We start from the raw sequence: 25,780 nt of genomic DNA, 5'->3' as shown, positions 1-25,780 counted from the left end.
TGTGGGGTGAAGGGAGCAACAGCAGATGGAATATATTCTATTTTCTGAATTGACAAGAGGAAAGGCCAGAATATGGACATGACCAATTCCCATCATTAATCAAATAAAAAAAAATACTAATTTTCTAAAAGGAAAAACTGTGGGTTAAATGCCTTTTTACCTTTTCTTGAAAAACCTGCATTTGGTCCCAATCTATCAAAAGGAATAGAATTTTCTTGGATTTATCTCAGTCTAATAATTACCCTATCTTGCTTCATTCGTTGTTAAAAACTTCTAAAATCAACCTCCTGTCCATTGGGATCTTTGTTTAACCAAAGAAATAACTTGCTAATATATGCACATATTAATACTAATATATGTCTTGTTGCAGCATGATTATGAAAAGTAGAACGGTTTGACTTGTAGAACCTTTACATCATCGTTAAGTTCTCCAATCCTATTGCATCACATTCCCACATTAAAAATCTTCAGAGCTGACTATAAAACGTCATACATGTATTAAAAAGTCTGTTGACACAAAGTATGGGATTCTAACAGACGTGATTCGCTCATGATGTGCAGATAGGCACAGAAGCTTCGTGGCTCTGTGATGCAGTGCTGTTTATCCCTTTGGTTAAGTACAATTTCCAGCTGACACATGGTAGCCATTAGAGCTGCTTAACCATGAAGATAGCAGCTGGCTTGCCACGATGAGAACATGCAATGCGGTTCCTCTGATAGCGAAGGCCTGCTTTCTCCCCCGAACTGCTGAGCATTGGGACCTTCATCAATCAGCACGACACCCAATCTCTCAGCCAACAAGCAGCAGATTCTTAAGAAGCTTTTTTCTTCTGGAATGTTGCTACCGCATGATCAAAGCCATGCTCCAAAAATATCTTTGCACGGTATCTACACTGATGGTTTTTTTCAGTGCAAAACAAGAAAGAGTGGCGTTGGCCCAGTGGCCCAAAAGCTCTTATCCCACAGATGAGTGAAGGGAAGTCATGAGACTTTACCACTGATCCCAGCGGCCTGAGCCCCAAAAGGTCAAGGCATGAGTGGTGGGCCAAGCGCCGGGTCTGGATTGAGAGAAGTTAGCACATGGGCAGGCACAACAGTCCAGAGGGAATGGCCTGACTTGCAATATGCCCAGCATCACTTAGGCCCACACAGCACCTGCTGCCCAATCCCCTTACTCCCACTGTGAAGTTGTCCCCTCACAGGTTTTCCTTGCCCTTGACCAGCCTGGTCCTTCTTATGGCAGATTCCTAGCCGCCACTCTCTCCTTGTCCTCTTCACGTCTCATTTCTACCACCACCCCTCCTCAGCTGCTCCCTGAATGCTGAAGCTCCTTGGGTTCCTGTCCTGGGCCCTCCTTGGGTGGTTTCACCTGTGCCCCCCTCCCCTCTGCTAGCTCCAGCTGGCTCTGGTGTGCTAATTATTTTGCAGCCTGGATTTCCAGCCCGTGTGTCTCCTCATATCTGAGCTCCAGTGACTTTCTAGAGAGCTCCCCGTCGATGTCCTTCCAGCATTGCATTCGTCATGTGCTCTCATCCAACGGTCTCCCAGAAATGTCTCATGTGGGAGTCTGGAGTGAGTCCCACTTTATACAGCAGACAGTGGTTGGCACCAACAGTACAATTGCAGACCTTAGAAAAACTGGCAGATTCCATCTGGGCCCAAAGAACAAACCTCTCAGCATGCCCTCCTTTAGCTCTTCCTTTTGCCTTCTGCCATATATTTAGGTGATTCCATTCTTAGATTCGCTTGAGATGATACCAGAAGGCAGTTTATAAAAGCATTCGCTCTTCTCAGGTATCCTGGCACCGTGTGTGGTAGGCACCTATTTTCCCAAACCAGCAAGCTTTCTAACCATACTTTACTCCTTCCCATACCGTCAGGACCCAGCTCAGCGCAGGTCTGCATCCTAAATATCTCTTGACGTGTCCCTTTCCGTGCATCCCTCTGCCTAAAGCAGGCTTCATCATCTATTCCTCTAACAGCTTCCAGATTGATTCTCACCATTTCCTCTCTCTCGTTCATCCAGTTGCCTTCCTAAAACATGAAATGCATCAGGCCTGCACACATTCGATGACTTCTGGTTGCTTGTAGGTACAGCCCAGCTCCAGAGCCTGGTGCCCCACGGCCTTTGGGGTCAGCCCTGGGGCCACCTTACCAGCTGCCTCCCCTTACTGCTCCGCAAGGACACAGGCCTTCAGCCAGCCCTGACTTCTCCTCAGCCCCAGAACCATTTCCTCCCAGGCCACACTGGTCACACTGTCTCCTCCGCTGTCTCTTCAGCTCCAAATGCCCTTGTCTTTGCCTGTCAAACATCCAATTAATTAGAAATTCAGTTCAGACACAAGCACCCTCCACTTCCTTGGACACAGTCAGCTGCTCTCCCCTCTGCTCCCCTGGGAGCGTGGACCTATGTCATGGAGGACAGGACAGGCTGTTCTCTTGCTCATCCACATACCGGCCCCTCTCCCTAGTGTGATGCTTTGGCAGATCAGGCGCTTAAAAATGCCTTTTGGTTCTGATTTCCCTAGAATAAGAAAGCTAAAAAGTCCCAGATCCATTTGCTAACCATCTCATTACATTTTAATTACTCCTCTCCCCACCACAGATACTGTTTAAATGAGAGTCTAATCTGACAGCTATTTATTGAAATGACTTCTAGAAGCAAAAAATAAGCTTTTATAAAGAAACTGTCATAGTGGAAGTCTGTTCCTGAGATAACAGGAACCCCCCACTGAGTGGATACAGGGTCTTCACCTGGACAACCGAGCCGGCAGGAGATGGGTCATGGGAGAGGGCCGAGGAAAACATGTTTCCATTAGAAGGAAAAAGAAATATTGTGGGGTGCCTGGCTGGCTCTGTCCTTAGAGCATGGGACTCTTATCTTGGGGTTGTGAGTTCAAGCCCACACTGGGTGTGGAGATTACTTAAAAATAAAATCATAAAAAATAATGGTGATGTAAAACCTCTCAGAGTTAGGACCCCTGGCTCCCTAACAGCATAACTTAACCCCTCATAGGTATCTTAAGTTGTGTAGGTCCATTAAGCTTAAGCTTGACAGGCCTTGTCTCCTGACCTCCCCACCTCACAGCCCAGTTTATGGGTCTTTGCATGTCACCTGTTACCTCTGTGCACTTGCTCATGACTTCTCTTGGTTTGGAATCTCCTTCCAAGATTTAGGTCAGGTATCTTGTCTTCAAGGAAGATACACACACAGACACACTCAGACATGCACAGACACGCATAGATGCATAACACAGAAACAGAGAGAGACCTGTACATGCACATACATATACACACATTACTAATACCACACTCCAAAACCGGTTTAAACCCCCTCTCTGAGCTCTCACAGGGTCTTCTCTGGACCTCTGCCACTGCACTGAGCAGCTTTTACTGACAAATCTGTCCTTCTGGGGCACCTGGGTGGCTCAGAGGTTGAGTGTCTGCCTTTGGCTCAGGTCATGATTCCAGGGTCCTGGGATCGAGTCCTGCATCAAGCTCCCCGGAAGGAGCCTGCTTCTCCCTCTGCCTATGTCTCTGCCTCTCTCTGTGTGTCTCTCATGAATGAGTAAATAAAATCTTTTTTTTTTTTTTTGGTAAATAAAATCTTTAAAAAATACACAAACTGTCCCATTTCAGTGACAAATCCTTCCAAGTCAGACACCATGCCCTTTGGACCTTCAACACCACCCTCACTGCACCCCCCGCCTTCCCTCACATTGCAATCTGCCCCTGCCTCTCTAGTTCACAGTGGGTCCTCAATAGAGGTTTACTACACTGGGCCTAACAACAGCTCTGAGGCAGGTCAGAGGGACTGGGATGTGGAATGGCTTCTCTGGTGACCAGAGCTAAAATTTAGTCTCCTCCGTGGAGGAGTTTTAAGGAGAACTTATCCCTGGGCAGGGGCAGATTGCAATGTTTCACGGTGATTGAGAGGAACAGCATCACCCTACTCTCAAGTCTTATCCTTGCCCCTTAAAACACACAAAGACCGTGTACTCCTAAAACCTAGCCATCAGCTGTTGAATTCGAGGCCTTTCCACAATTTGAGCTATTGAGCAGAATAACCTGAGCTGGGCTACTTCTGGCAACAAGAGGAAACAGCCAAGAAACGTGCTTAAAGCCTCATTCAGCACTGACTTCATCCCCCACCCATCTTCTGTATTAAAACCCTTTGAAGGCAAGAGCTGTGTCTACTTATGCTTTATATTTCCCATGGTTCCTAGCAGAACTTTGTCAAGTATGGATGGCAAAGGGGAAGATGGAATAGAATGGCCCTTTGGTTTCTAGAGGAAAAAACTCACATGTAACTGGGAAATTTAATAAAACCTTCAAAAATACATGACACAGTGGGAACTCGGCTGTGATTCTGCTCGCTCCACACATCTGCTTACCTCTGTGGGCCACTCACCTGTCACATCAGAGTCATGAACACAGGCATTGGGATCAGGCCACTGTAGTCAGAATCCCAGTTCTGTCATGCACCAGCTGCCCATCCTGGATTAACCTCTTGCATCTCAGTGTCCTCACCTGTCAAGAGGAAGAGATCATGGGCCTCAAGGAAGGGTGTCAAGCACTTAGGTCGGTGCTGGGCACACGGGAAGTGGTCTTTTTTTTTTTTTTTAAGAGTTTATTTTTAAGTAATCTCTACACCTAATGCAGGGCTTGAACTTACAACAAGAAGATCAAGACTCATATGTTCCTTTTTCATGTATAATCGAACTTGATAAAAAGCAGTATTTTATTTTATTTTTTAATTTTTTTTTAAATTTATTTATGATAGTCACACAGAGAGAGAGAGAGAGAGAGAGGCAGAGATATAGGCAGAGGGAGAAGCAGGCTCCATGCACTGGGAGCCCGACGTGGGATTCGATCCCGGGTCTCCAGGATCACGCCCTGGGCCAAAGGCAGGAACCAAACCACTGCGCCACCCAGGGATCCCCAAAAGCAGTATTTTAAACTGTACAGTCACCACAAAGATGCACGCTTCATGTGGCATGTCCAGCGGCTTCACCTTTCTGTGCCTGGTGTGTTTGGGCATCTCCATTTTCTGCAGTTTTTCCATCCTTGTCAGCATCAACTTTTCCTGATTTTCCTTCGAGTACCTTCTCTCACTTCTTTGCAGTGGTCTTTTTTTAGGTGTGAGCTCTGGCTATGGAGGAGCAGGTTTAGCAGATAACTTTGCGGATCTTCTCTGTGGCTCTTTCTTCACCTTGGCTTTATCTCTTTTAGCCTCCCCTTCAGCCTTTCTTTTGAGCCTGGTGGCATTGGCAGTGGGATGTAGGTACTGGATGCGGGGACACAGCAGTGTGCAGGCTTTGGCCGGTCTGGAGGTTGCTCTCACCTCTTCTTCACACTGCTCCAAGACTCCTATGTTCTACCGACTGGGCCAGCCAGGTGCCCTACGGATATGGTCTGCTTTATTGTTTTTATTGTTATGTGGATCCTCAGTAAATTTAAAATGAGAGCAGGGATTCTAAATTAGAGAACACTATTAAAATACTAGTGGGTCAAAAAAAAAATAAAAAAATAAAAGAATAAAATAAAATAAAATACTAGTGGGTCTGGCACTTTGGAGAGGTATGATGGGAGAAATCACATCTGAATATAAGTATAGACAAAAAACAAATATGTAAAGCAACTTGTTAAAACCCAAGGCCAATGCAGGACTTTTTTTTTTTTTTTTTAAGATTTTATTTATTTATTCATGAGAGAGACAGAGACACAGGCAGAGGGAGAAGCAGGCTCCATGCAGGGAGCCTGACATGGGACTCGATCCTGGGTCTCCAGGATCACACCCTGGGCTGCAGGTGGCGCTAAACCGCTGAGCCACCGGGGCTGCCCCTAGGCAGGACTTTTTTTCTGGCAAAATAGCAGATGAGGAGAAGAGGGTCTAGGCTCAGCCCACCATGTGAAATAGGAGAGGGAGGATGTTTTGGGCCACTGACAGAGGGTCAGCTCCCAGCCCTCATTTAGGTTCTAGGTGGTAGCAGGTTCCCACCTGGAGAGGAGGAAACAGCCCAGAAATCTGGCCATCTGATGATCCTGAGCGTGGATCTTAGACCCCTGTCCAGAATTATGGTTCCTGAGCAGTTGTATTAGCAAGAACCACTCAGAAGCCCTGTCCTATGGTGATGGATCTCTGGGCTTCTTCTGAGGCTCTGGACACCCTCTTCCTCCATCCCATGGGGTTGGCTACCAAGCACAGGTGGGACCAAGATGGGAACCCAGGGTCATCTGGGGGTGCAGAATCCCTAAACCCCACAGGAAGGGAGGGAATTGCTTAAACTCTTTAATGACTTGCTGCCTGAGCACTGGCTCAGGAACCTGCATTGAGGGCCAGGGGTCAGTGAAGTCAGTGGTCCCAGCTATGATCCTGAATTCAAATAGGTTAAATTATCAGGTGTCAATATTGATCAGTGTTTTTCTTCCCATGTGAGTCTTTGTACAGAGGTATTTAGTATGCTGAGGGGCACATACTGCTAATTTGCAGATATTTTTAGAATAATATCACCCAGCACTTAAATGGCATTTGTATGCTAGAAAGCGAGGTGATCGTTATGCCCATTTAACAGATGAAGCCCTAACAATGTTATAAACGCTATCACGTAATTAATCAGTGGCAGATCTGGGAGTAGAGAAAGGAATCCTCTTCAAAGGATAAATGGATAAAGAAAATGTGGCATATACACAATGGAATATTATTCGGCTATGAAAAGAAGGAAATCTTATCATTTGCAACAACATGGATGAACCAGGAGAACATTATGCCAAGTGAAACAAGCCAATCACAGAAGGACAAATGCTATATGCTCTCACTTATATGTGGAATCTGGCAAAGTCAAACTTATAGAACCAGAGGACAGAATAGAGTTGCCAGGGGCTAGGGGTGGAGGAAATGGGGAGATGTTGGTTAGGTTAATGAACCTTCAGTTGTAAGATGAGTAAGTCTGAGAATCTACTGTACAGCATGGTGATTATAGTTAATAATACTGTACTAAATACTTGAAATCTGCCAAGAAAGTAAATCTTCAGTGTTCTCATCACTCACACAAAAACGGTAACTATGTGAATGATGGATGTGTTCCGTGATTGTGATAATCCTTTCATAATGCATACGTACGGTATATTAGAGCATCACGTTGTACACGCTTAAAAAATCATGTTATACGACCTAAATATGTACAATTTTTAATCAGACATACCTCAATTAAACTGGAAAAGAAAAGGGATGTTAAAAAGATGAGGGGTGTCTGGGTGGCTCAGTCGGTTAAGCATCCAACTCTTGTTTTCAGCTCAGGTCATGATCTCAGGGTTCTGAGATCAAGTTCCGTGTTGAGTGGGCTCTGCACTGGGCATGGAGCCTGCTTGGGATTCTCTCCCTCTCCCTCTGCCCCAACTCTCTCTCTCTCAAATAAATAAATAAATCTTTAAAAAAAAAGAAAGATAGAAAGAAAAAGGTATCTTGATCCCTGTGAGTGTCCCTCCCACTACTCCGGCCTAAAGCACTATCTCTTTGGAGGATATTTGCAGCTATTTTTAAATCTCAGCCTACTCTCTGGTGAACTTGATCAGGTGACCCTGAGACCAGCTCATTCTTCCCTTACCTCCCCCTCTCCTCCCTTCGCACCCCTGCCTCTCTGGGATTTGTTTACACTATGACCCACTAAAGCCTCCCTTTCCTTCAGCTACTTTGAGTTGGGTTTCAGTCATTTGCATATAAAGAATACTGGTTTATCCACAGATAGAGAACTGGGTACGTTCAAGGGCAGAGACCAAGCGAGGTGTGGAAAGGCTGCATCCCCAGCACCCACACTGGCACACAGTTGGTGTTCAAGACAGATGTGGTGAATAAACAGCAGAGAGGCGGGCCGCTGAACCTCTCTTGAATGGGCAGAGGTGCCCCTTCCTCCAGAGCTGCTCTTGGTCCCAGGCTCACTTCCAGGTGCTCTGAGAGTCCCAGCTGTGTCTGCCCACCACCCTCCACACACTTGAGGTGATCCCAGGGAGTCGTGATTTCTTGCAGCCAAAAGTGCCTGCTATGCTTTATGTCCTAAGAACAATTGTAAGATACAGATGGGCATCCGGGTCTTACAAATGAGATTAAGTTTCAGGGAGGTCAGGCAACTTGCTGAAATGCACAGTGCTAATGCTAACAGTTCTCATCAAAGTCTTCTCCGAGGGCCATACTGCTGCCCTGATTCCCTCCGTTCAGAATTATTTCTCCTTTCCTCTCCTACTGCCCCTTCCTAGTTGTCAGGAGTGGCGTGGGGCCTTTAAGCATTTTAGTGAACAGAACTCTTTCTCAGAGAAAGGAGCAGGAAGGAAGGTCAGTGTAGCAGGGACACATCAATCCACGGAATTCCATGGCTTCCTGGGCCTCTGATACCTGTGAGGCCAGATCCTCTCAATGCGCATGGTCCTGAATCCATCCCCTCTGTGTATCCAGATCCTGCTTCTGAGACCATCCTCAGCTTGCACGCTGATGCTCCATCCCTCACCTCAGCTTGACTTGGTTCATTCCCAGCTTCTGGCTTCAGTGCCCAGCTTCTTGGTGAGTCAGGAACATGCTCACCCCAACAGCTCCAAAATCTAATGGGAAATTCCAGGCTGGTCTCCTTACCGTCTGCTCTCTTTGGAGCTCAGCCCCACCTGGGCAGTTGTTCTGCAAATCTGAAGCACACTCCCTCATTTCTTCCATCTGGTCAACTCTCTCCATCTTCTGTGCCTTGGCCAAGTCCGTCCTAATAATGCCAACTCTTCTCTTCTTCACTTCCATACCAGGAGGTACCTTTATCATGCACTGGGCCACTTAGAATCACTTTTCTATAATTATACATCCTTCTATTGTTCTCTTTGCAATATTTTAGTCTATTGAACTCTTTAAAGTCTAAGGGCTACACAGCAGCAAGATTACATCATTCTTTTATAACCCTTAGATATCCTAGGGCAGAAAGTAAGCCCATAGGACATGCTCAACAAACCCTTACAAATTTAGCAAATCAAGAATCAGCTACATGCACGTATGAAGGTAGAACTAGGCAAATCAGATCTACAGAGGTATATAGCTGGTCTGTGACTCAGGGGTAAAAAGTGGATCTAAGTGCCTACTATATTTTAGTAACTGAGCTACTTTGGAAGAGAAAGGACTACAGAATGAGAATATATTACTGTCTCTAGTCTCTATGCTGCACGGTCTACTGGGGGACCAGGACAGAAACTAATGAGGTGGTGCAACATGATCAATGCAATGATGAAAACTACTACCAACAGTACATAGTGGAAACAGAGGACAAAGTCCCTGTTATGCCTGAGAGAACTTAAGAAGACTTCACAGAACCCTTGATTTGGGTCCTGAAACATGAATAGAAGTTTGCCAATCATAACTGAAAGATTGCTTTCCATGAAAGTTATGGTCATATACCCCATTATATGGACACCAACCCGTCTGCCCAGCCATTTCATTTATTTATTTTTATTTTCTTTTTTCTTTTTTTTTTAAACATTTTATTTATTTATTCATAGAGACACAGAGAGAGAGAGAGAGAGATGCAGAGACACAGGCAGAGGGAGAAGCAGGCTCCATGCAGGGAGCCCTCTATGGGACTCGATCCCGATCCCCGGGATCACACCCTGGACTGAAGGTGGCGCTAAACCCGCTGAGCCACCAGGGCTGCCCTATTTTATTTTTTCAAAAAGATTTTTTTTAAAGATTTATCTATTTATTTAAGGGAGAGAGAGCACAAGCAGGGGTGAGGGGGAAGGGGCAGAGGGAAAGGGAGAAGCAGGCTCCCTGTTCAGCTCAGGGCTCAATCCCAGGACCCTGTGATCATGACCTGAGCTGAAGGCAGATGCTTAACCAACTGAGCCACCCAGGTGCCCCCAAAAGATTTTATTTTTAAGCAATCTTTACACCCAAGGTGGAGCTCTAATTCACAAGAGTTCACATGCTCCACCGATTGAGCCAGCCGAGCACCCCAGCCCAGACATTAAAAAAAATTTTTTTTTAATTTATTTGAGTGAGAGAGCAAGAGCAGGGGAAGGAGCAAAGGGAGAGGGAGAAACAGACTCCCCACTGAGCAGGGAGCCCAACTCAGGCTCTATTCCAGGACCCCAGGATCATGACCTGAGCTGGAGGCAGATGCTTAACTCACTGAGCCACCCAGGCGCCCCAGCCCTGCTATTTTAACGCTGAACCAAGAGCTGGGGCAACATAAGGGTTCTAGTACAATATCCCTATGGGACCAGTGCCCTGGGATTTACATGCGATCTACAATCTTAGTTTCACCATAACATCTTCCAAAGCAATTTAGAATACTTTATGCAGATTGACATTGAATTCCCCTCTCCGCACCTAATTGAAAAAAATAATAACAGCTTTATTAGATCTAAAATAAACCCTGATTAGAAACAGCCTGTTTAAAAATCAATAAACTTTTCTTAATCCCTACCGTGGAAAAGAGAGAGAGGCTCCTCTCTGTCTTCCCTAAAAAGTCAGTATTTATACAAAGCATTACGTTGCCGGATTCAGAGACGCGGAGGTGCCGAGCTTCCACCGGCCGCCTGCACCCTCTGAATCCTGCATGACTTATTTGGCTATAACTAATCTCAGCTCCAGGCTTGCTTACATTTTTTGGGTTACCCTTTCGCCTGGAATGCATCTCAATGTTCTCATTAGTGCTGTCTTCCTAGCCTGGCCCTCGCCTTCCTTTTGTTGCTGTTACTTTCTGTCCTGCCATTAGTAATCTTGACTGCTCCCAGCACGCAGCCAGGCCCTGGTGTGTTCCCCATCACGCTGACACTCTCTGTTCCCCTGCCAGACAAGGCCCGGCCCCCTCCCTCCCTCCCCTGTCCCCACAGCCACTGCGGACCTTCCTGGCTATTTGCGGCCAGATTTTTTGTTAATTCTTTTTCTAATTATAAAATGTATTTTGTACTTTTTATAGAAGACCATAAAGAAAACTATTAAGAAAACCCTCATAATCGACACTCTAGAGTCCAGCACTGTTCTTTTTCTAGTGTGATCCTCATGGAAAATACATTTTATGGTCTGTTTCATTAAAAAAGTAATTTATCTTTTGATGTGACACACTGAGAATGGCACTTAACTTCTGTGTGTCTTGTTCTGTGTGTCTTGTTCCCACAAACTTAAAACCTCAGTCTCACGAAAAAAACATCAGACAAACCCAAACCGAGGGACGCTCTGTGAAATATCTGACCCGAACTCCACAAACGGTCGAGATCATCAAAAACGAGTCTGACAAAATGTTATAGTCTAGAGGAGCCTAAGATGTGATCACTAAATGTAACCTAGTCTCCTGGATGGGATCCTGGAACAGAAAGGGGATATGCTGAAACAACTTTTAAAATCCCATTAAAGAATGATATTAGATAATAATCATGCATTAGTATTGGTTCGTTATTTATGGCAAATGTAAGATGTTAGCGAATAGGGGAACCAGATACAGGATATATGGAACTGTCTGCGTTACTCTTGCAGATTGTGTGTGGATCTAACCCTGTTTTCAAATTAAAAGTCTATTTTTTTTTAAAGTACATGATCACTGGGGAAAGGAATTCAGACAGTGCAGAATTGTGTGAAATAAAAGGCAATCGCCCTCTGTGTCCATGTCTCCACCTCACAGTTGGCACCAGCCTTATTCTCTGGAAATGTCTCCTCTTTATTGCATAGTTGAGCTCATGCTGCCAATGCAATTTTGAATGCTGGAGGTTTTTTGTTAGCTTTAGAGCATAAGCCTTTCTCCGTGTCCTGAAGAACTCTTCCTAAAGACAATTTTATAGGTTGCGTAATATTCATTGCACTTTTTTCTTGCCTAAATTAGCTGTGATCTAGCCCTTATGCTTCCAGGAGATTTGCTTTCATTACCCATGTCTTAGAATGTATCCTCCTGCAAAGAACTCTTCCTCTGATTTCTCCAAGCAGCGAGACAGCAACAATTTCATCCATGCTCTCCTGGGAGCGCCATAAAATTTATTTAATGTTTCAGCAGAGACTGAATTTAAAGCTTTTCTTTTCTTGATCTCTTTCTTTGCCTTTATTTCTCATGATGTAGGGATTTCTAATCCACTGGTGATAACCCAAGTGCTATCCTTGCTGATGGTTAAAATGTGTGATGTTTGAACCTTTGTGCATGGGATTGAATAATATCCCCCCAAATTCATATCCACCCAGAACCTCGGGATGAGACCTTATTTCCCAGCAGTTTCTTTGCAGATGTAATTCAGGGAAACAAGGTCATACTAGATTAGGGCAGGCCTCAAATCTAATGACTGGTGTCCTTGTAAGAAGGCCATGAGAAGACACAGAGACAGAGAGAGAGAATGCCATGAGAAGATACAGAAATTGGAGGAATGCACCTACAAGCCAAGGAACACCGAGGATTGCTGGCAGCCGCCAGAGACTAGGAAAGAGGCATGGAACAGACTCTCCCCAGAGCCCCAAAGAAGGAACCCATCCTTGCCAACACCTTGATTTGGGACTTCTGCTTTCCAGAAATGTGAGAGAATACATCTCTGGGTTTTAGGCCACCCAGTTTGTAGGGTTCTGTTATGGCAGCCCCTGTAAACTACATACAGTGGGCTGTGGCCTCAGAGGGTCTGAGCAGAGCTCTGGCGCTTGTATGAGGAAAGGGGCGATAGTTCTCACTGTGAGGGGCAATGAGGTGTCCAGGGGTGTCCACCGAGATCACATGTTCAAGGCAGAGGGCAAAAGTAGTCCAATCAGACAGGTCAGTCAGAAAGAAGACTGCGAGGAACACTTTCTCCCCCTTTTATCTGTGTCCATATTATTTCCAGAAGGTTTAAGTTGTTGTTTGTGGGAATATGCTTTTTTTTTAAAATATGCTTTTAATACACAAAGTCTCCAGGTTGAACTACATTGATTTCAAAGCTTTGGCTATGACAAAATAAGTTACTTCAGCACCTCGTTTCTTTTAAATTATTTAATACGGATTTGCTTTGAGGACACACACATGGCCACCCTTCTTCACAGGGATTGTTGTATGTATTTTACTATTTTTCTAAAATGACCTTATATAACTTTTATGAAGAAAATATTTTACTAAAATTTCCTTTAAAAGGAGAATATTGGGGATCCCTGGGTGGCTCAGCGGTTTAGCACTTGCCTTTGGCCCAGGCGTGATCCTGGAGACCCGGGATCAAGTCCCACGTCAGGCTCCCTGCGTGGAGCCTGCTTCTCCCTCTGCCTGTGTCTCTGCCTCTCTCTCTCTCTGTCTCTCATGAATAAATAAAACGTTAAAAAAAAAAAGGAGAATATTGCATCTGCCATAAAAACTGTAATGCAGAGATTCTTCTCAGATGAGAGGCTCAAGGATGGTGAGGAAAATGTAGGTGGGATGTTGGCAATAACTTTCCAATGTGGGAGACCTGGGGACCTCTCAAGTCCAAGCAGGTAATGGTTTTGGTGGTGCCATGAAGTGCCATGAGGTCCTCAGGGGAGTGTGTGGTGAGGGATGATTTCTCTTGTGGAGGTGGGGTGGAACGAGGGTGGAGACGGTGCTAGAGAGCAGAGTCTTGAAGAAGTTTAATGACTCTTAGTACAACTATGGGGCAGAATGGCAAGAGAAAATGCTTCTCAGTCTCCCCCTGGGCTGCTGTGAATGAAAACGGGAAGAAGGATGAGGTTTGTGGGCGGAAGGGAAAGCTCCTGTGGTTCACCACAGGAAGGCAGGCCACACCTGCCTAGAGGTGCCTGCGTGTTCTCTGAAGATCCCAGTGTCACTTTCTATATTAGTTATCTGTTGGTGCGTAACCTCAAAATTTAGTGGCTTGACACAATGATAAACATTTATGACCTCAGAGATTCTGTGGGTAAGGAATTTAGGAGGGAATTTTCACGATAATTCGGGCTTAGGATCTCTCATGACGTTGCAGTCCAGACGTCCACCAGGGCTGCAGTCATAGGATTGACTGGGACGGAAGGATCCACTTTCCAAAAAGCTCACTTGAACAGCTGGAGTACTGATCCTAGCTGTTGGCAGGAGGCCTCGGTTCCTTGCTAGCCACCATAGGGTTGTGTCCTCCCACCCCCGAGAAAGCGATCCAAGAGAGAGCAAGGCTGACATTGCAGTGTCCTTTATGATCTGGTCCCAGAAGTCACAGACTATATCCGTGATATCCTATTGGTTACACAATTGGCCCTATTCAGCGTGAAAGAGAACCACAAAAACTGAGAGGTGAGCATCACTGGGTGCCATCTTGGAGGCTGGCTACCACACCACACAGAGCTAAGTCACCAGTGTGACTACATCATTGGACCCATGGCTGACTGAGTACCTGGGGACCAACTCTGAGCCTGGGAACTTCCAAAACTGGAGCAATGATACCTTCTTCCTGAACCCTCAAGATGAAGCATTCAAAATATGCCCAACCATATTGGGAAACTGGGAAAGATGCCGAGGATTATCCCAAAAGGTAAGAAATCCAAGGCAAACCACACTCTACCCTTATTCAGTATTTTCCCCAACTCTTTTTAAACCATTTTTCCCTTCTTCATATGAATTTTACATATCGTTAAATGCACAAATCTTAGGTGTACATCTGCCCAGTTTCAAATAATACCTCATATCTGCATAACACAAACCCCTGCAGAAATATAGAAAGTCCCTTCATGATCCTTCCTGGTCAAACCTCCTCCCCCCCACACACACACTCAGGCAACCACTGTTCTGACATCTTCCCACCATAGAGTTGTACATGTTCTAGAATTTCAAATAAAATCATATAGTGTGTACTCTTTTGTGTCTAGTTTCACCTTTAGTGAGCATATTGATTAATTCATGTTGTCATGCACCAATAATTCACGTCCCTTAACATTATTTTTAAAAATTTCAAGTGTACAGAAGAACTGAAAGATGATACAACGAACCTCTCTATGCCCTTGACTGAGATCCACCAATTGTTGTTTCGCCATATTTGCATTAATACTTCCCATATCTCTTCCTTTCTTTTTATTGAACCCCTGGAAAGTTGCAGATATCAGAAAATTCCAGCCCTCAATACTTCAGCATGAGCTCCTAAGAACAAAGACATTCTCCTGCACCATCACCATACCATTGTCATGGCCAAGACATTTGGCATTGATACAATATTATCCAATATACAATCCATATTCAATTTCTCTCATTCTGCTTAGAGGAGAGCAGGCCCATGTCTTAGGACATGTGGTGAGATCTGGAAATAGAGGGTTAGCTGTCCTGACCTTGACCGTTCCTCTTGTCTCTCTGCCACTCAATTCTCTATGGCCATCCAGCATGTACTGGGCCCTGGCTTGGGGCCCTTTCCTGGGCAGTTTACTTCAGCCCTATTTATAGGAACTTCCCTTCATTCTCTTTGATTGTCAATCCCTCCATAGTGTACCCCCACATGCTCACATGCACCCCTCCCCAGGGATCAACCTCTGTGATAGACAGGAAAGAGTTCTTATCCATTCGTCGAAGTACCATAGACATTGGGAAATAATCCCCCTTCCTCATGTTTTTGTGTTCGAGTCTAACTGCTTAACTAAACCTCCCTCCTCTCAGTTCTCTCCCCCAACAACAAGGGACAGGGAAGTTTTCCTGGACTAAGAGTAAACACATCTTTCTAACACACACACATACACCTGCACATACACAACACCAGCAGCCTCACACTTGGGTCTGATTCTCCCCACCACCAGCACAACCCTTGGAGTCTCCATCAGGGTGAGGCATGGCCTATGGAGGCCCAGCCAGGTCAATGCCATATTGACATGCACAACCACGGTCCTCCAGCTCTGCAGCATTGCTCTGAGCCCCTGGCAAACTACTGGGGCCTCCTACTCAACCCGAAAGCCCCATTATCCCTCCCAACCTCATTGCTCACGTGGCCTCAGGGCCCAAATAGACAGACACCTTGCTCCAGACAGTAATTGATCGTTCTCATTATTGGTCTTTCTAAATATTTGTTTGGTTCTGCCACAGCCCCCTGCATTAGGGCATTGCCGACCTGTAGTGCTGAGCTGCTTGCTGCAGCTGAGCAGGAGGTGAGAGGCCCATGCGTGGAGCCCCCAGAGCCAGCGGCACCCTGCACCCTGGGGGCCTGGACCATCTCCTAGAGCAGCCCTGCTTGCCTGCCCAGGAACAGTCTGGGAATCCACGAAAGGAGCTGGACATCTACTTGGAAGACCTCATTCTAGCCTTATGCCCATGTCTGAAAGCCTGGCCTCGTGAACCAGTGGCAGCAGCTCCTTCTGCTTCCCTGTCTAGCGTTTGGAAGCAGGGAATCAGAAAAGCAACTTTGCGGCCATCAAAACAGATCTCAACATTTGGGCAGAAAACCCCAGCCCCTTCCTAGCTGCACTGCCTGCAATTTGTAACTTAATTCACTGTGGGAGACCCTCCCCCTCACCTTAAAAAGCTCTGCACAATCCATTCTAGTAAAGGCCACCCTCCTGCTTCCAGGGTGCCAGGTGCCTGTATTTCAGACATTCACACAATTGGGTTTCCTGCTGGTGTGCCGTGTGGAGGAGGAGTGCTGGTGCCCTGTTAGACCAACGTAGGGTAGAGGGAAGGGGGTGGCTAGCGACCAGGAGAGGCCACCGGGTATTTTGAAAGCCAACGCAAAAAATAGTCCTTTTGTTATTTCCAGACCCAGGCATGAGTTCTAAGGAAAGGGTGACAGAGTCCATGTACAGACCCTTCCCTAAGGGCCCGCACTCATTTAGAGCTCCCCTTTCTCTTTTCTTTTTTTTTTAAGATTTTATTTATTTATTCATGAGAGACATACACAGAGAGAGAGAGGCAGAGACACAGGCAGAGGGAGCTCCCCTTTCTATGATTTTATTTGGGTCATTCATTCTAATGGTTATATCTGTGCTAGAGATTTGAGGTGGCTTACAAAAGCATAAAATAAAGATAAGTAACTCAGATATAGCATCAGCGCACAGAAAAGCACAGTCTTATGCAGTCGCTAAAGGGAACTAGTATTGTCTCCTGGAAGCCAAAGCTAAAGGGCAAACGATCATTGCAGAGGCCACACAGGGCCCTCGGGTATGATCAGACGGGGTCGGAAAACTAGAACGTCTTCTCTCAAAACGGAGAACTGCGAAAAATCCCTCCCGCCCCCATGCCCCCCCCTCACCGCTGCACCATCTCATCTGGGAGGACTGCTGATTTTTCATGATAGTTTGAGGCTTTTGTTTTGTTTGGGTTTAGTTTGCGTATGATTGTGGTTTACCCCCCAACCCCAATGTGTTGTTGTTTTTAAAACTCAAAGTCACAAGTTGGCTCAGATAACTCAACATTGCCATGGTAACTAACTCCTTTGGTGGAAAGAGAGAACCGTAAGTCATGCAAATGGACAAGAGAGAATCACAGGAAGAGGGAAAGGGTCGGAGAGGCATTTTTACGGCTTATCAAGATCAAAGGACAGAAACATAGCTGCAAAAAACACAAAACCTACAACTCCCACATGGGGAACCGTGTCTGAAATTTGCTGTATCGGCGCCACAGAGCTCATCACAGTGATCGGCCCAGAGGAGTTGCAGCTGATGTCACGTATCCAGTGTGGTTAGCACCTCCTGCTTGTAACCTGCAGTATTTAAGGGCTGCCTCCTGGATTCCTTCCTGTGTCTGAGAAGTTGAGCTGCTGTGTTGAACACCCATCAGAGAAGCCTGGACGTGCAGAGTTTTCCCCCTACTTTACAGCTTTCCACAGAACCAAAATGTGGACAGTGTGAAATCCCAGTCCCTGGCTAGGACATCCCAGGCACTTCTGATTTGATCCAATTCACTTTTTTATGGCTTTAGTTCTTCCCAGTTCAAGCGCCCCCTTAATCAGAGAGGTTTATTGAATATTAATATTTTTAGAAGGTGCAGTGCTGAGTGCTGGAGGTAAGAAGATGACAGAGCTTTCATCTCTGCTCTGGAGAAGCTCATTGCCTAGTCTGCCTAGGAAAAGGCTAAGCTGCTATTTAAGCAAAGAGATATCTACACACACACACACACACACACACACAGAGCAGCTTAAAGAAGATTCACTTTATTTTTCACACAAGAGATGATTGTAGAGGTGAGGAGCCCAGACTGCCGGGGCTGCCCAGTTGTATCAGGTCAGCTGGGGACCTGGCTTCTTCCCATCCCATTACACCATCATCCATAGGATATTGTCCTTGGTTGCATGGTTGCACGGTCAAAGCTGTCACGCAGGGTTAGGTATATTCATACATTCATTATGAGACGTGGGTATGTGCATGGGGAAGAGAGGCAGGAGAGAAATCACAGAAATGGAGTGGAGTCAGATTGTATTAAGCTTCATACTCTAAACGAAGGAAGGTAGATTTTACCCTGCAGAGCAGATGCAGTGGGGCACCCAGAGAGTACAAAAGATACTACCCTCCCAAGATACAACCCCCCTCCCTAAGATAAGCAGAAGAAAGATTTAGACAATTCTCCTGAGAGCTGGTGACCCTCTTTAGGACCAGCTGCAAGTGGAATACAGCCCACATTTCCATCTGCCCCATTTTGGGGGCTCCCAACCCAAAGGTTGCCAAGGCAAGTTCTCAGAACACAAGAGGAGACCCACGAGAAAGCAATAGTGTCCCTGAAAAGAGAAAGACCAACGGTTGGTGGATACCTGGAAACAGATGGATGGATCACAATCCAAAGACTGAATTCTTACACCTGTCGTTTACCTTCCAATCTGAATTTGGAAAGGAAGGGACCCTGTGAAATTTCACTTTCTCCTCTCATGCAGGCACTTCAGATAGGGACCTGGGAAAGCCGACTTTGGTAAGGATCCTCACCCTCTGAGGGCTCCTGCCAGGTTTCCCAGGATCCCGTCTGCAGGCTCTGCAGTGAGGGCAGTGTCCCCGCAGCTCTCACCCTGGTCCCCAGAAACTATAGCGAAGGAAAAATAATTTTCCCGCTTCTCCTTATGGTGAATGCTTGGCTGAGACCCCTTTTGCTCTAGGCCAGTTCGTAAATCAATAAGCTGTTGCGTAGGTTAAAAGTTCTCCACATTGGACACCGAAATTCTGGATTCTCTTTGGTAAGGTTTACCTGCCTTATGTCCCCAAGGCCTCGCACTGGACTCAGTCCAGCCTAAGTTGGATCCAGTCAGACCCCAAACCCAGTCTGGAATCTAAATCCAATCCAGCCTGTTCCCAGACCCAGTCTGGTTTCTAAGTGGGATCCAGTCCAGTTTCTAAGTGGGACCCAGTTTGACTCTGGTGCTTTTTGGGACCCAGTCCCAAGAGAGGAACTGCTCAAATGAAGTCTGAAAGCTCAGGACTAGGAAGCTGCACAGCCAGGACCCAGAGTGACCTACCCACCACCTCCAGAGGCAGCGCCAGAGCGGAGAGTTCCAGGGGCTGAGCAGATACCCACGTCTGGTTGCTCCTTGTGTCTGGGGGCTCTCAGGGTCCCCTTCAGTTCCCTCTCCTGCCCCTAGCACTGTTAACGGTAAACTGAGGCATAGTACAAATTTCGAGAGTTTACTTGGGCAAAATTCGATTCTAATGGAGCAGCATCCAACCTAGCAGAGGGGAAGGAGCTCTGAGGAGCTGTACAAAGCGAGTCTTTTAGGGGCAGAGGGGAGCAGGAACAAGGGAGTAATGCCAGGCAGAAGAGCTGGTTGTTATTTGAAAAGTTACTTCCCTTTAGGGGATGGCAGCGGTCTATCAGGGAGATTACCTAACTCTACTGACCAGGTGATTCCTGGCTGACTGATTTCAGACTCCGTTCCTGGGAGAACTGAAACTAATTAGTTAAGTCTCCGATTGGTGACACCAGGAGGCCTCAGCATAATCGACTCCATTTGTGCCTGTTGCCTTGTTTTTAATACCATGCAAGAGTAAAAGTGAGAGTTTCAGAACACAAGTCTGAGCATAGCGCCTTCTTGTTTAGAACCCTGCATTAGGGTCCCACTGCTCGGAGGATTGAGAACGGCCAGTGCCCTAAATGGCCAACAGGGATCTTCATGGTCTGTTTCTCCCTGCTTCTCCAGCATCCCCGCATGCCAGGCTCCTCCCCTACACCCCAAGTATGACTCCAGACTTGCCATGACGCCCTCCAGCACCGAGCACTGGCATGAGTCACACCCTCTGTGTGGAAAGCGCTTCCCTTCCCACTCCACCTGGAGAGCCCTTGATGGGTGTTCATGGGTCACTTTCTCAGGAAAGCCTGCCCTGACCTCTGGCTGGGTCCGTGCCCATAATTACTCGCATGTGTAAGTGTCCTGCCCATTCCAGCGGCCACAGGTGCCACCTGCCCTTAGTTTGTGCGATTCGCTGATAGATGTCCTGACGGACAGCTGCATCCCCCGAGTGAGTCTTCTTCCTCAGCTAGATGAGCCACCCATGAAGGCAGGGGCATATCTTACATCACTCATCTCCCTCAGAGGGCTTAGCCTATTGCCAGTGCCTAGTCGTGATCGGAATAGTTGGTAGATTCTAAGCCCCTTTTCACAAGAGTGTGGGTTTACATACGAATAACACAGATTCTCTCCTTAATGAAACCACATATTCTTGTGTGTGTGATTCCAATGCTCCTGGCTCATGGTGTATCTAGGTGGTTTAGGTAGCTGCCTATTAGCCTATAAGTCACCGCAGTGACTCACACGAACATGTGGTTCATCCATCCATCTATGCATGCCCACATTGCATTCAGTCAACAAATGTTCATTGCTATCAGGCAGAAAAGAAGGCAATGGGCAGCATCGAGGTGAATAAAACAGAGCAGCTGATGATGGGGCTTCTCTGTACAGTTGTACAGGTTGTGCACTGCATAAAGGTGCAGTGAGGAAGGCGCCTAAGCTGAAATCCAGGCAAGCCTTGCAGCAAATAGGCTATGTGTGCCTAGTGAGAGTGGCTTTATCAGTGAACTCAAAGGAGCAATATGAAAAAGTTTGAGGCCCTGGTTAAGGACAAGTTTCTTCAAATCATGGAAGAGAAGAACGCACTGTGACGTCACTGTGATTAAGACTCTGAGGGCCCAGAGGAAAGAGGGACACAGGCCAATGGAGAGCTGAGCAGGCCCTCTAGGGAATGAGCTACCAAACTGAAATCCTCTAGGGTAAAGTGAGTGTGGACATCCTCCTTTGACTCAGGTGTTCTGATCCAGAAGAGTGCCCCAGGGGGAGGAGGAAGAAGGGAGAGTCATTAACAGAGGAAAGGAAGTTCTGAAGCTTATTGCACCATTTTGCTCTGGTTTGCCTTTGAACATATTTATACTATGGACATGCTCTCTCCCCATCATGGATAGCTAAGCAGAGCTGGACAGGTGAACCCACGCAGGCAGGGTCCCCACCATGTAGTGGGGCTCTGCTACACCTGGAATGTTACGATGCTGATGAGCACTAGCTTCTTCTTAGCCTTTCTCACCACCGAATTGCAGCAGGTCGTCAAGGCAGTGTTGCCAGGTAGGCAGTTCTGTGCAGCGGAGAGTGTCTGTCTTCACGGCCTAGGCTGTGTTGGTGAGGAGGAGGGCAACACGGAGGATGGGACTGAAGTTGGGCCCACGTTGCTTCCATCTCCAGAAGCTTTTATTTCTGGAGCCGGGGGTTCTACTCACATAGCGAGTCTGGAAGCCAAACCCCTCTTGCTAGGCCTCCAGTAAGATGAATTTTAGAGAGTGTTATTTAATTAATTTATTTATTGTTAAAGGTTTTATTTATTTGAGAGAGAGAGAGAGAGAGAGAGAAAGAGAGCGCATGAGCAGGGGGAGGGACAGGAGAAGCAGACTCCCCACTGAGACAGGGAGCCCTACACAGAGCTCCATCCTAGGACTCTAGGATCTGACCTGAGCTGAAGGCAGACGCCTAACCAACTGAGCCACCCAGCTGCCATGTATTTTAGAGATTTTTTTTAAAGATTTTATTTATTTATTCATGAGGGACACAGAAAGACAGGCAGAGACACAGGCAGAGGGAGGAGAAGCAGGTGCCATGCAGGGAGCCCGATGCGGGACTCGATCCTGGGACTCCAGGATCATGCCCTGAGCCAAAGGCAGACGCTCAACCACTGAACCACCCAGGCGTCCCTATTTTAGAGATTTTTAAATGATCGATAATATTACATATGTTCGTTTCACTGACTATAACCCCGTCACATGTGTTATTTGATTTGAGATGGAAGACAACTTGTAGATGTGAAAGAGCCATCTCTTCCAGCAGGGGAGGGATCTGCCTGAGGTCGTGAGCCTGGTAGGAGTATAAATTAGTACGGTGACTTGCAGAACCATTCAGTGTTACCCAGTAAGAATGGAAATGTAAATGCCCTGTGAGCCAGAAATTCTGATTCTAATATACTGTTGAGAAACAATCCCACACATGAACAAGAATATATGGATGAGGCATCCTTTGGAATATTGTTAGTAATGTACAAAACTGAAAGCAAAGTGTTCTTTTTTTTCTTTTGTTAAAAATAAAAAGGAAGTACTGTGCAAAAGTCAACATAGAACAGGAAATGCGGATGGAAATGTCTAGTTTCATTCCATGGTTTGAGAAATTGTGCAGTGCCCAACAGGTACACACATACCATTAATAAGTAATTGTGGTTGTTTAAGAATACAAGTATTATTTTTTTAAATCACATTTCCATATTCCTGCCAAAACTGTGAGAGATAGATAATGTCCTATGCCATTAACACATCTCTGTCTATTTAAAAACCTCCAGAGAAGCAAGCAGATGAGGCTTGGAGTTAGCTCAGTGGTGGGGGTTACTGCTTGGCTAATTATAAACAGTGTTCTCTGCTCTTGAAGACACTAAGGAAAGCACAGCTCTGAGGAGCTAGAAGTGACTGTTAGAAGTGAATCCTATCACCAAATTGTATGTATTATGTCCAGGTTTTTTGTATACCAATTACACCTCAATAGAGCTGAAAAAAAAAAGAAAGTAAATCCCCTAGCCCCAATCTTGCAAATGACTGCAGTCCCAGATGATTTCTGACTACAACTTACAAGGAACTCTGAGCCAGAGCCACCCAACCAAACTGCTCTTGAATTCTTGACTAATAGAAACTGTGAGAAATATTAAATGAGTACTGTTGCTTAAAAAAATTCATTGAGAGGACCTGGGTGACTCAGTGGTTGATCATCTGCCTTTGGCTCAGGTTGTGATCCCTGGGATCAAGTCCTACATCAGGTTCCCCACAGAAAGCCTGCTTCTCCCTCTGCCTATGTCTCTCCCTCTCTCTGTGACTCTCATGAATAAATAAATAAAATCTTTTTAAAAAATTCACTGAGTCATACACGAAGATTTATGTACTTTACCATATATAATGCCTCAATTAAAACATTTTTAGTTTAACAATCAACTTAATGCAGAATAATAATATAATACCTTAACTGCAATATAAAAGGGAAATAAAAAGGAAAAGAAATTTACGAAAAATAGTTTGACATAAAAATCCTTGGCCGCTACACCTCCAGAAGACCTAATGTAACTGCAGGCTCACACTTAGAAAAAACATCTCCATAAATGTGACAGTACAAATATAGACTGATTCAAGTGTGTTGAACTGGTGACTTGAATACTACATGCAGAACTGCCATTGGTGACATGATTTTCCAAAATAGTAAATGTAGCTCATTTTGAGTCCCACATCCTCTTCCAGAGCCTTGACAGTGCCCCATCAAGTGATGTTCATAAAATAGTGGTATGATGACAGTTTTTGGAATGGTAGAGTAAGGACCTCTGAAAATCCACTTCTCCATAAAAGCAATAAGAACACTGGAAAAATAAACTGTTAAAATCAACTTTGTCACAGTTTGGAAATTAAGCAAAATCTTGCAACAATTCTAAGAGCATTTATTCAAGAAAAACAGCTGAATCCTGGTAAGAACAGTGAGCTTTATGGCATTTTAACTTGTCCTAGTTCCATCTCTTCTTCACAGCTCTGCAGTAGTCCTGAAAAAGAGTAACTGGGCGGTTTTTTTTGTTTTGTTTTGGTTTTGTTTGGTTTGGTTTTGAGGTTGTTTTGGTTTTGGCTTTGGTTTTGTTTTGTTAACTGTTTTAATTGTGGAAACAAGCAATCTAATAGCAAATGGAGGGGTCAGAATGGGTTTGGAGATCTCCTAAAAGCTCCATTCCCAAAGAATTGTCTGACTTGTCTGGCTCCCTGGAATACATAGCTCTCCAAGTCAGAGCTCACTCAGCGTGAACAGCCTTTTTTCTGGAGTATTTGTCAAAAATAATCAGCAGCAATTGTTTAATATCACAGATGCCTGAGGTGGTGATAATTGGGGCAAACAACAGGTTAACCAAAAACTTGAAGAGCTGCAGAATGAGATGTCCATAGGGAGATTTAGAAAGCCCTGACATATTCACAGGAATCTAGAAGGCCACAAGCATGTGCAGGGCTGTGAGCATGCCTAAATGTCTGAGAAGGCCCGAATCTCTCACTTTGGCTGATCTTGAGGCTTTTTGAAAGCAGGTAATGAAGGCTAAGGCAGAGATGTAAACTCCTGGAGCATTGATAGTGAGCCCCAACATGCACACAGAACCCCTCAGCAAAGTCTGAAAGATATATTGGTCTAGAGAATTTATAGAAATAGCTGTTCAATCACCACTTGACCACTAAGCTAAGTGGGCAAAGAATTCAGTGGCCACACATGACAAAAAATACAGATTTTGCAAATCTAGTTTAGGAAAATCACTAAACAAATAGCAAAACAAATTGCAACAAAACAAAATGCTAGGGAGAGGGAGTCTGATATCTAGGGTTGCTGATTATATTCTTTAAAATATCTAGTTTTCAACAAAAAACTCAGGAGACATGAAAGAAACAGAAAAGTATGGCTCATATAGAGAAAGAAAAGCAGTTAATAAAAACTGCTTCTGAGAAAGTCCAGATGTTGGACTTACTAGGAAAATATTTTAAATCAGCCATGATAAATATGTTTAAAAAAATAGGGGCACCTGGGTGGCTCAGTCGGCTAAGCATCTGACTGGATTTTGTTTCAGGTCATGATCTTGGGGTCCTGGGATCAAGCCCTGCACCAGGCTCCATGCTCAGCAGGAAATCTGCTTCTCACTCTCCCACTCTGTCTCTGTCCTTCCTTACTTGTACTCTCTTGCAAATAAGTAAAATCTTTTTTAAAAATAAAAATAAGGGAAACTATGTCTAAACAACTAATGAAAACTTTGAAAGCAATGTCTCACCATATGGGCAATATAGATTTAAGATACAGAAATTATAAAAAAAGAACCAAATAGAAATTCTGAATTTGAAAAGTGTAATAACTGCAGTAAAAAAAAATTCATTAAGAGGCACAATAGCAAGTTTGAGCAGATAGAAGAATCAGCAATCTTGAAGAGAGGTGAATTGAGATAATCTGATCTGAAGAACAGAAAAAAAAAAATTAAGAAAAATAGAGCCTCAAAGAACTGTGAGCTACCATCAAGTAAACCAACATGCACATAATAGAAATCCCAAATGAGAGGTGAGAGAGAGAAAAGAGAATATTTGAAGAAGTAATGACCAAAAATTTGCCAAATTTGATGGGAAACATTAAAATCCAAGAACCTTACCAAACTCCAAATGGGATAAATGCAAAAATATCAATACCTAGGCACATCATAATTCAGCTATTGAAAGCTAAAGCCAAAGAGAGAATCTTGAAAGTAGCATTAAATGTAGTGTACTACCCAATTCTTTGGGTAGTATAGACATTTTAACAGTATTTGTTCTTCCAAACCATGAGATAGAATGTCTTTTCATTTGTTTGCGTTTTCTTCAATTTCTTTCATCAACATTTTATAGTTTTCAGGTCTTTTGCT

At 45.1% G+C, this 25,780-nt stretch overlaps 1 long non-coding RNA gene across 1 annotated transcript in view; it reads right to left on the bottom strand.

The window, feature by feature from the left end:
• Positions 1–25,780, bottom strand: part of LOC118350920 (uncharacterized) — a 46,033-nt gene that overhangs the window by 5,995 nt on the left and 14,258 nt on the right. The window contains exon 2 of the long non-coding RNA XR_004805654.2: positions 4,412–4,530. This is a non-coding gene — a long non-coding RNA (uncharacterized LOC118350920). The remainder of the gene's footprint in view (positions 1–4,411; positions 4,531–25,780) is intronic.

Source organism: Canis lupus, chromosome 16 (genome assembly GCF_003254725.2).
Source record: "Canis lupus dingo isolate Sandy chromosome 16, ASM325472v2, whole genome shotgun sequence".
Taxonomy (NCBI): domain Eukaryota; kingdom Metazoa; phylum Chordata; class Mammalia; order Carnivora; family Canidae; genus Canis; species Canis lupus.
Note: the sequence above shows the minus strand (reverse complement) of the source record. Positions and strands in the feature narration are given on the sequence as shown.